This window comes from Physcomitrium patens, chromosome 19 (assembly GCF_059467195.1).
Source record: "Physcomitrium patens ecotype Gransden chromosome 19, ASM5946719v1, whole genome shotgun sequence".
NCBI classification, from domain to species: Eukaryota; Viridiplantae; Streptophyta; class Bryopsida; order Funariales; family Funariaceae; genus Physcomitrium; species Physcomitrium patens.
Genome location: NC_143428.1, coordinates 11,054,560 through 11,066,971, shown reverse-complemented (window position 1 = coordinate 11,066,971; position 12,412 = coordinate 11,054,560).

Genomic DNA, 12,412 nt, shown 5'->3' with positions numbered 1-12,412 from the left:
TATCATTTTTTTGGAAAAGTTAATGAATGTTATAATTTTACTAAGTGAAATGTCTATTCATGAGTAAAAAACCAATTTTTCTCCCAAAAAAGCTGTTTTCAGTAAATATCACAACAAACAGTTATAAAGTTACGAAGAAAGGAACTGTAAAGAGAAAAAAAATCATTGCAAAAAATTATATACACATAAGAAAGGAAAACTCTATGTTATTTTTATAAAGTTTTATATATTCATAAATATATATATACGATACATTTAAATATGTATATATATCTATATATATATATTCATTTAAATTTTGATATTGCTTAATATTTGCTTCAAATGTCTTAGTCGGTGCTTGAATGAATTGTTGAATCAAGTATACTTTGCGAAACTTGAGCACCCGAGCAACTATTCAACTACAACCAGCATGTCAGTTTATAGAAGGCAGATGTTAAGAAGATCAAAGGTGTCCATTACTCATCACCCCAGCATGGATTCCTGCTATCACGGCAACCGCATTTTTGCAAAACATTGGGGTGTTCTGCATTTTTGCGTAATCCTTGCTAACCCATCCCTTCCAGCCTTATCAATTGATGCTTGAATCTGGGCTTGATTAATGTCGATAAGTTATATCACTATTCACCTCAAACTAGTTCTTGATACGGTGTAAATTTTTCGGCAAGCGGGCTGATCTGCTCTAGATAGCATCATTTATCATCAACTGGTTTCTGGCGTTTGTTATCTCTTTGTAGGACTCTCCAATTCTATGTGGTTTGTACTTGTAAAACACCATATGCCATTTTTCTAATGAAGGATGCTTCATTTGTTTACTTTGAATAACGTTGGCCTCTACGATTTCAAGAAAACATGTAGATATGTGGCTCCTTTGGATATTTGTATTCAACTTGAGAAACGCAGATCAACCGAGATAGAATGTGTTGGCTTGAAGAACTTTGCTCTGTCACTGGGTCTTCTGACTTGCTCCAACTTCTACTGACTTTCTAGCCCTTCACGCCACAGAGAATAAGGTGTTGATTCTACTTAAATGCTGGTGCAAATGTATGCTTGCTTTCATAACCTGCAAATTCTTGGTTACGGCCTCAAACTTTTGGGTGCTGATTATGCTGAAGGAATGTCAAATAAGCGCCTTAGCAACTGAATGTTTAAATTGAGCTTCTGATTGAGATCAATACTGGAAGACTTTGAATTTCAAGGCTACACAAACATTAAACTTGGACGGTATCTTTGTAACACTGGCAGCCCGTTGGTTTGAAGCAGGTAGTGTGAGATGAAAGTCTGGAGTATAAAAGTATTATTTTAGATATTCTGATTATCAGTTTATGGTGAATTTGTACATCGTAGCTTATAAAAGCATGAATAAACAATACACAGCTAATGCTTCATCCACAATCTTTAGAGACAAGTGTTGCAACTTTCATGCTGAGAATAGGTGGCTGTTAATGACCTTTGAGTTTAGAGCTTGGAAAGTTTTGTAAATAGGCACAGGAACAACTCGACGATACAAACTCTCAGTGGATTAGAGGTGGTCTGACATATGAAAGACATGCCTCAGTCTTTACACGCATACTTAGCGATTGCCGAAGCCCTACCCTGCATCTGTGAAGCTGGTAGAGGTGATGAAGCTTATCTCCGGGCATCAGGGTAATGAGCGTCTGTAAGGTTTCTCTTGGAACGCTTCCATAGCCAAGAATTTCAAAACTAGACTCGAAGTTTCTTCCAATGCTAAGGTCATTCAACAATCGTTTGCAATTCTCCCTTCTAGAGGATGTTTCTGTATGTGATATTGTAATTCCGTATTTATGTAAAGCTTAATGTAATTTGTAATTCTTATTGATTTGAGTAGGTTTTACAAAGTTTTATTTTGTTAAGGGAAGTGCAACTAGATGGGTTGCAACTCCTTAACAAGGTATGACTCTAACCCTAATTTATTGTTACACCATGTGATTGATTATTTGATTTCTATATTTTAATATGTCTTCTCAATAAATCATGGTGTCTGTGGAGTTTTTCCTCCAAAGAAGCCAAGCAACAAAAGACAATGGGCAAAATTTGGCATAGATTAGGATTTGGTAAAGATATTGGCAGAACAATATTGAAACTAAATTTTATTGAAAGGGGCAAGTTGTTTTAGGAAGTGATAACAAATTGCAATATATTTGGTGCAAGAATAAAATTTTGTTGTGTTAATTAAGGAAAGTACAATCTAATTGCCACAATAAATTATGAATGGATGTTTTAGGATTTTATTTTAGCAGAGGTTATGGAACAAGTGGCATTGCCTTACCAATTTAGAGGTGGCTATAGCCATAGCCATGTACTCACCTTTGATACTAAACAGAGCAAAAAATTGTTGTTGGGTGGAGCTCTAATTTATGGCATTGTAAGATAAGAGGAAGTAGTATCTTGATATAAAGTAGCACTCATCAATGTCACCAGTCCAATCACCGTTGGTAAAACCATACATGGATAAGGAAATCAAGATTGAATGATGATACTTTTATGAAATTCTAGAATGTTGTAGTGGCATTAGAATATATGCTTGTTGATATGGACGTATGTAGCACTGAGATTATGCATATTCTAAGCAAAAATAGTGATTGCAAAAGAAATATTGAGACAAATACAAATGCTAGTTTAGTTAGGTGACTGAACTGCATTGGCATATAAAAAAATAACATATTGTTGGATTTTTTTTAGGATATTTGGATAATTAGTAGAAGAGAGGCAAGTATTAGAGGTGATTGGAATTGAGACAAAGAAAATATGTAAGAATCCAAACTTAATTAATTTTTGTTTGATATATAACGTTTGTATGACATAGAGCTAGCTTCAATAAAGATTGCAGAGAATTTAGAGGTTCAAAATATAGTGGACATCTTAGAAATTAGAGAGGTAGAATCAATTTTAGAGCTAATGCTTAATAGTATGGAATAGCAAGAGGTTATAGGTTGCAATAAAGGTGTTATTGAAATATAGTGTCAAGTTTGTAAAGTTCAAGCTATAATAGAGATAGTACACATTCTTTTTGGCAATAGACTTAACAAAATTGAAGATGGCCAAAGATGTGTTGATTACTTTAAACAATTTGTAGGGAGACTATTTTAAGCCATAGAGAGTTTTGTAAAGATAATATACTATACTTTGTCAAGGACAAAGACTCGATGAGGGAAAATATACACCAAAAGGCTATCTCGATATAATAAGTCAAAATATAAACAAGTAGGTATATTAAAAAGAAACTGGAATGGCTATTGCCACAAGACAAGAAACTAAAGACTCTTGAACCTAGACTAGAAGCAAGAAAGGAGTTGACAAGAGTGAAGAAGCCTTCACTCTTGTCTCTATATACACTATCTAACTAGGGGCTACGTGGCGACGTTCTATAGGACCTCCAATATGTGTTGACTTTGTAGCACACATGCCTTGACTTACAAGGCAAGTTTTTCTACGTGTGGGCCACATAGTTAGCTTGATCTTCAAGCTAACAACATGTGTGGCACATGGCCAACTTGTTGACCACTTCTCACGGCCATAATCATGTAAGCTAATAATTACATATAGAAATAGGTAGAAGTAAGTAAAAGTAGATAAAAGTAAGTTAATTCTATAATATTTAATATAGAAGCTTCCTAGAAACTTCTTAGATGCTACTTTGACTTCATAGGTGTCTTTAATTGACTTTTTGGATTAGAAACGTAGTCAACAAGTTGGCCATGTGCCACACATGTTGTTAGCTTGAAGATCAAGCTAACTATGTGGCCCACACGTAGAAAAACTTGCCTTGTAAGTCAAGGCATGTGTGCTACAAAGTCAACACATATTGGAGGTCCTATAGAACGTCGCCACGTAGCCCCTAGTTAGATAGTATATATAGAGACAAGAGTGAAGGCTTCTTCACTCTTGTCAACTCCTTTCTTGCTTCTAGTCCAGGTTCAAGAGTCTTTAGTTTCTTGTCTTGTGGCAATAGCCATTCCAGTTTCCTTTTAATATACCTACTTGTTTATATTTTGACTTATTATATCGAGATAGCCTTTTGGTGTATATTTTCCCTCATCGAGTCTTTGTCCTTGACAGATTGACAAGAGTACACTTACAATATCAGAGCTTTGTTTTTTCTTGAGTAAGAGTGGATTACCCCTTTCTCTTGACAAGACATAAGCGTATTAGAAGTTTGCGGATTACCCACTTCTAAACTGATATTGTTCTTAGTATCTTCTTTGTTATCAAGTCTTTCTTTTCTTTTGTCTTGAGCAATATCAAACAAATTTTTCTTCTTAGTGTCATTATGGCAGAGCTTGTTGAAATGAAGAGTGCAATGGCACAAATGCAAGAGCAAATGATGGAGTTAATGCTTGCGATGCATCAACTCAATTCACCAACACAGGAAAGAACATGAATAGCAGAAAGTAGAGATATAGAGATGATCGGAGTTGCTTCAACATCTACAACAAATCACGTTCCTTCTCCAATTGTACAACACCCTATAAGCACTAGAGAACCAAGAATTGCCTTACTTGAGAAATTTGATGGTACGAGATCGAAGTTTCGAGGGTTCATCAATCAAGTACAATTGGCAATTGAACTTCAACCGCAAAGCTATCCAACTCCAGGATCACAAGTCAGGTTTATTGGCACTCTACTTTCTGGTTCTGTATTATCGTGGTTTTCGTCTTTTTTTGAACAACGAAATCCAATATTGGACAATTTGGAAGCTTTTTTGGCGGAGTTTCGATCTATGTATGGTGAACACGATGCAACTCGTGTTGCAACAAATAAGATCCAAATTCTGTGACAAGAAAATCGCTCAGTAACAGTATATGCTTCACAATTTCGACAACTTGCAATTGACATCAAGTGGGATGATGCTGCACTCATCAGTCAATTTCTTTATGGATTGCAATACGAAGTAAAGAAATTGATGCTCAACTTACCTGATCCTCAAACTTTGAGTCAAGCAATCGATTTTGCGATAAAATGTGATAATCGACTTTTCGAATTTCGATCCGAGAATCATTCACGGGAACCTCAACGTTATTACTCAATGGCAACATCAACATCTTTGCCAAACGTACATTCAGAAGTAGAAGACATGCAAATTGACGCGGTACATTTTAAATCCCTAACTGAGCAAGAAAAGATTCGTCGTCGTCAAGAAGGATTATGTTTATATTGCGGAGAACCTAAGCACACTGCTCAATATTGTCCAAAGAAACGACGCAACTATAAAATGAGGGGTACGACGGTCAAAGAAGACAACATGTCGGAAAATGGATTCGTCCAGCTACAATAGGGACCGTGCAGCTGGAACCTTGTACAATTCCTAATGAAGGTCCTATCCTCTCCTCAGAACCCTCTCCTTGTTTTATAATAGACTTATATTTAGGACCTAAGAATTACAAAGCCTCTGCTTTATTAGATTCGGGAGCCTCAGCATGTTTTTTAGATGAACAATTTGTTAAAAGTCGTAAAATATCCTTTATACAGAAACCTAAACCAGTACATGTAGAAGTCATAGATGGTCGTCCCTTGTCTTCTCGAGATGTCACTCATGAAACTCATCCTATAAAAGTAACAATAAACGGTCATGATAGCTACATAGCTTTTAACATAATTAAATCCCCATCCAATCCAGTTATTTTAGGTTTATCTTGGCTAGAAAAATATAACCCTCGAATAGATTGGAATTCACGTAAACTTGACTTCTTCCAAAGCGTTATTAATAGTTCTACCAACCAAGTAAAAAATTATAAGTCTAGTATAGTAAAACCCGTACTGATAGGTGTAAAAGCATTTATACACACAGCAAAAGAAGGATCAACTTTTGCTATTTATGCTGCACCTATTTCTGAAAACGTAAAGACTTCAATTGGCATTCCAAGTCAATACCAGGAGTATCAAGACGTTTTTGAGAAAAAGAATGCAGATATTCTTCCTGAGCATCGCCCATATGATTGTTCAATCGACCTCAAGGAAGGGACTCAGCCACCATTTGGACCAATTTACAGTTTATCGCAAGATGAGATGGCTGAACTCAAGACATATATTGAAGAGAATTTAGCGAAGAATTTCATACGCCATTCAAAATCTCCAGCAGGAGCTCCAATTCTATTCGTAAAGAAAAAAGATGGATCTTTACGAATGTGTGTTGATTATCGAGGACTCAACAAGATCACAATCAAGAACAGGTATCCATTACCTTTGATATCAGGACTCCTTGACCAGTTGAATCAAGCTAAGATCTATACAAAAATAGATCTAAGAGGAGCATATAATCTAGTACGGATCAAAGAAGGAGATGAATGGAAGACTGCGTTTCGAACCAGGTATGGACATTTCGAATATAATGTCATGCCCTTTGGACTCACGAATGCACCAGCTGCTTTTCAACATCTCATGAATGATGTATTTCGTGAATTCTTAGACAATTTTATCGTCTGCTATCTAAACGATATCCTGATCTATTCTAAGAACGTCGAAGAACATGAAATACATGTTCGTCAAGTATTACAAAAACTTAGAGATGTAGGATTGTACGCCAAGATGGAAAAGTATGTATTTCACACTACTCAAGTTGACTTTTTAGGATACATCATTTCAAATGATGGTCTCATGATGGATTCTAAGAAAGTCCAAATAATCATGGATTGGAAGATTCCAAGGACAGTAAGAGATGTCCAATGTTTCTTGGGATTTGCCAATTACTATCGGATCTTCATCAAAGATTTCTCACGAGTTGCAGCGCCACTTATACGCTTGACTAGTAAAGATAAATTCCAATGGAATCAAGAAGCGGAAGCAGCATTTGAAGCCTTGAAGACATCGTTTGTCTCTGCACCAGTCTTATATCGTGTTGACTTTTCCAAGGTATTTTTTATGGAAACAGATGCATCAGATTTTGTCTTGGGTGCAGTTTTATCACAAATGGGAATAGATGACAAACTTCATCCGATAGCTTTTCATTCAAGAAAATTCTCAGCAGCCGAGATCAATTATGAGATCCACGATAAAGAACTTCTTGCGATCGTGAATTCCTTTCAAGAATGGCGTCATTATCTAGAAGGCGCTTCTAGTCCAGTCACTGTGTATACAGATCACAAGAACCTCGAGTATTTCATGTCAGCATGCGTGTTGAATCGTCGTCAAGCTCGTTGGAGTATGTCTTTGTCAAGATTCGAGTTCATTATTACTTATCGGCCAAGAAAACAACAAGGTTTGTCTGATGCCCTATCTAGACGTTCTTATTTTGCACCAAAAGAAGGAGATGCAGCTTTTGAGCAACAAAAAATGGTCCTCTTGAAATCGGAGCAATTTCATCTCCGAGCAATGAAATCAACATTGACTGTTGATTCAACTTTTCTCAAGCAAATCCAGTCCAGTATGTCCTTAGACCCTCTTGTTTATGATATCGAGAATAATTCTTCCAAGTCTCATGATCCTTCTAAGTTCGAGTTCAAGAATAATCTATTATATTTTGAAGGACGCCTATATGTTCCAGAAGGAGAAGCACGTTTACGTGTTCTTCAAGCACGTCATGACTTTCCAGCAGTAGGGCACTTTGGATATAATAAGACTTTGGAACTCATATCAAGAGATTTTTGGTGGTTACAAATGTGGAAGTCAGTCAAAGACTTTGTACAATCATGTGATATTTGTTCAAGATCAAAAATTCCTCGTCATCGACCTTACGGACTTCTTTAGCCATTACCTATACCAGAACAACTATGGTCTTCTGTTTCTATGGATTTCATCACAGATCTTTTAAGCTCAAGATCTTATGATTCTATATTTGTGATAGTAGATCGTTTCACCAAGATGGCACATTTTGTGCCATGTACAAAATCTATCACAGGTGAAGAAACAGCTAAGCTTTTCATTGATAATATCTATCGCTATCATGGATTACCTAAAGATATCATATCAGATAGGGGAACTCAATTTGTGTCAAGATTTTGGAGTACCCTTTTCAAGATTTTAAAAGTGGACATAAAGCTATCTTCGGCTTTCCATCCTCAAACTGATGGACAAACAGAGCGCGTAAACCAAGTCTTGGAGCAATATTTAAGGTGTACTATCAACTACCAACAAGATGATTGGACAACCCTTCTGCCATTGACAGAGTTTGCTTATAATAATACGGTACATTCTTCCACGCAACAAACACCTTTCTTTGCCAATTATGGCTATCATCCACGACTTGATACTTTTGATTTTTCAAAAGTTGATAATCCTGCAGCAGAAGATATGGCAAATCGGTTGTCAGAGTTACATGCAATAATGAAGACGCAATTGAAGGAAGCTCAAGAACGACAAAAGATAAACGCAGATCTATATTTGTGTATATTTTCCCTCATCGAGCCTTTGTCCTTGACACCACGTTTCTAATCCAAAAAGTCAATTAAAGACACCTATGAAGTCAAAGTAGCGTCTAGGAAGTTTCTAGGAAGCTTCTATATTAAATATTATAGAATTAACTTATTTTTATCTACTTTTACTTACTTCTACCTATTTCTATATGTAATTATTAGCTTACATGATTATGGCCGTGACATTACCCCCCTTTCTAGAGACGAGTTCCACGAGGAGCGATCATCATATGTTGAGGAAATCTATGATGCGACGAATTGTATTCGCCATATACTCTGATCTCTGTTCTCTTCGAAGATGATTGATAGGGCCTCTCAACCATCGATAGTGTCCCATATCAGGGCGGGAAGACCACCCAGTTATTTGATCATTGTTGAGGCCTTCGTAACTTCCTTCGAATAGAATATTCGGAACACCATCAGGAGTTGTTCCTACCTCTAGCAAAATCACCAAACATCGAGAGTCCCTTTCCAAATCGTGATACCAAACGCGTTGTATCTCACCATCTATTTGAGGAAGAACATGTCGTTCTTGAAGATCTTCATCTCGATTGTGTCGTCTTGAAGGTTGTGACAATGGTAATGTCTCGTCCTCAATCTTGTCTCTTTTATAAGAGAGATTTTCATCTTGGTTTTGATGGATGTCGTTGATAAAAAACTTTGACTTTAGCTGATGCATTTCCTAGATTCCTGGATGGCTCCCATGTGCGTTTACTAATATCATATCCGCGCCAATGAACAAGATATTCCAGCTTATTTCGGCGCCGCCTTGAGTCTAATATCTCTTCCACCTCAAATTCTTCATTATTATCTACTTCTATAGGAGGCGGTGGCATTTGTCTTCTTCCTTGTATATCCACTGTCTTATATGGTTCAAGAAGAGACCCGTGGAATACAGGATGGATCTTCATTGACTCCGGTAGATGTAACCGATATGCAACTGGGTTGATCTGTTCAGAAACACAAAAGGGGCAAAGCCTACGATAGTCCAACTTGTCACAAGGTCGAGTAGTCTTGATATTAAGACGAAGTAGCCATACCTTATCACCCACGTTGATTTGAGGTTGCTCCTTACGATATAGATCTGCGTTTATCTTTTGTCGTTCTTGAGCTTCCTTCAATTGCGTCTTCATTATTGCATGTAACTCTGACAACCGATTTGCCATATCTTCTGCTGCAGGATTATCAACTTTTGAAAAATCAAAAGTATCAAGTCGTGGATGATAGCCATAATTGGCAAAGAAAGGTGTTTGTTGCGTGGAAGAATGTACCGTATTATTATAAGCAAACTCTGTCAATGGCAGAAGGGTTGTCCAATCATCTTATTGGTAGTTGATAGTACACCTTAAATATTGCTCCAAGACTTGGTTTACGCGCTCTGTTTGTCCATCAGTTTGAGGATGGAAAGCCGAAGATAGCTTCATGTCCACTTTTAAAATCTTGAAAAGGGTACTCCAAAATCTTGACACAAATTGAGTTCCCCTATTTGATATGATATCTTTAGGTAATCCATGATAGCGATAGATATTATCAATGAAAAGCTTAGCTGTTTCTTCACCTGTGATAGATTTTGTACATGGCACAAAATGTGCCATCTTGGTGAAACGATCTACTATCACAAATATAGAATCATAAGATCTTGAGCTTAAAAGATCTGTGATGAAATCCATAGAAACAGAAGACCATAGTTGTTCTGGTATAGGTAATGGCTAAAGAAGTCCGTAAGGTCGATGACGAGGAATTTTTGATCTTGAACAAATATCACATGATTGTACAAAGTCTTTGACTGACTTCCACATTTGTGACCACCAAAAATCTCTTGATATGAGTTCCAAAGTCTTATTATATCCAAAGTGCCCTACTGCTGGAAAGTCATGACGTGCTTGAAGAACACGTAAACGTGCTTCTCCTTCTGGAACATATAGGCGTCCTTCAAAATATAATAGATTATTCTTGAACTCGAACTTAGAAGGATCATGAGACTTGGAAGAATTATTCTCGATATCATAAACAAGAGGGTCTAAGGACATACTGGACTGGATTTGCTTGAGAAAAGTTGAATCAACAGTCAATGTTGATTTCATTGCTCGGAGATGAAATTGCTCCGGTTTCAAGAGGACCATTTTTTGTTGCTCAAAAGCTGCATCTCCTTCTTTTGGTGCAAAATAAGAACGTCTAGATAGGGCATCAGACAAACCTTGTTGTTTTCTTGGCCGATAAGTAATAATGAACTCGAATCTTGACAAAGACATACTCCAACGAGCTTGACGACGATTCAACACGCATGCTGACATGAAATACTCGAGGTTCTTGTGATCTGTATACACAGTGACTGGACTAGAAGCGCCTTCTAGATAATGACGCCATTCTTGAAAGGAATTCACGATCGCAAGAAGTTCTTTATCGTGGATCTCATAATTGATCTCGGCTGCTGAGAATTTTCTTGAATGAAAAGCTATCGGATGAAGTTTGTCATCTATTCCCATTTGTGATAAAACTGCACCCAAGACAAAATCTGATGCATCTGTTTCCATAAAAAATACCTTGGAAAAGTCAACACGATATAAGACTGGTGCAGAGACAAACGATGTCTTCAAGGCTTCAAATGCTGCTTCCGCTTCTTGATTCCATTGGAATTTATCTTTACTAGTCAAGCGTATAAGTGGCGCTGCAACTCGTGAGAAATCTTTGATGAAGATCCGATAGTAATTGGCAAATCCCAAGAAACATTGGACATCTCTTACTGTCCTTGGAATCTTCCAATCCATGATTATTTGGACTTTCTTAGAATCCATCATGAGACCATCATTTGAAATGATGTATCCTAAAAAGTCAACTTGAGTAGTGTGAAATACATACTTTTCCATCTTGGCGTACAATCCTACATCTCTAAGTTTTTGTAATACTTGACGAACATGTATTTCATGTTCTTCGACGTTCTTAGAATAGATCAGGATATCGTTTAGATAGCAGACGATAAAATTGTCTAAGAATTCACGAAATACATCATTCATGAGATGTTGAAAAGCAGCTGGTGCATTCGTGAGTCCAAAGGGCATGACATTATATTCGAAATGTCCATACCTGGTTCGAAACGCAGTCTTCCATTCATCTCCTTCTTTGATCCGTACTAGATTATATGCTCCTCTTAGATCTATTTTTGTATAGATCTTAGCTTGATTCAACTGGTCAAGGAGTCCTGATATCAAAGGTAATGGATACCTGTTCTTGATTGTGATCTTGTTGAGTCCTCGATAATCAACACACATTCGTAAAGATCCATCTTTTTTCTTTACGAATAGAATTGGAGCTCCTGCTGGAGATTTTGAATGGCGTATGAAATTCTTCGCTAAATTCTCTTCAATATATGTCTTGAGTTCAGCCATCTCATCTTGCGATAAACTGTAAATTGGTCCAAATGGTGGCTGAGTCCCTTCCTTGAGGTCGATTGAACAATCATATGGGCGATGCTCAGGAAGAATATCTGCATTCTTTTTCTCAAAAACGTCTTGATACTCCTGATATTGACTTGGAATGCCAATTGAAGTCTTTACGTTTTCAGAAATAGGTGCAGCATAAATAGCAAAAGTTGATCCTTCTTTTGCTGTGTGTATAAATGCTTTTACACCTATCAGTACGGGTTTTACTATACTAGACTTATAATTTTTTACTTGGTTGGTAGAACTATTAATAACGCTTTGGAAGAAGTCAAGTTTACGTGAATTCCAATCTATTCGAGGGTTATATTTTTCTAGCCAAGATAAACCTAAAATAACTGGATTGGATGGGGATTTAATTATGTTAAAAGCTATGTAGCTATCATGACCGTTTATTGTTACTTTTATAGGATGAGTTTCATGAGTGACATCTCGAGAAGACAAGGGACGACCATCTATGACTTCTACATGTACTGGTTTAGGTTTCTGTATAAAGGATATTTTACGACTTTTAACAAATTGTTCATCTAAAAAACATGCTGAGGCTCCCGAATCTAATAAAGCAGAGGCTTTGTAATTCTTAGGTCCTAAATATAAGTCTATTAT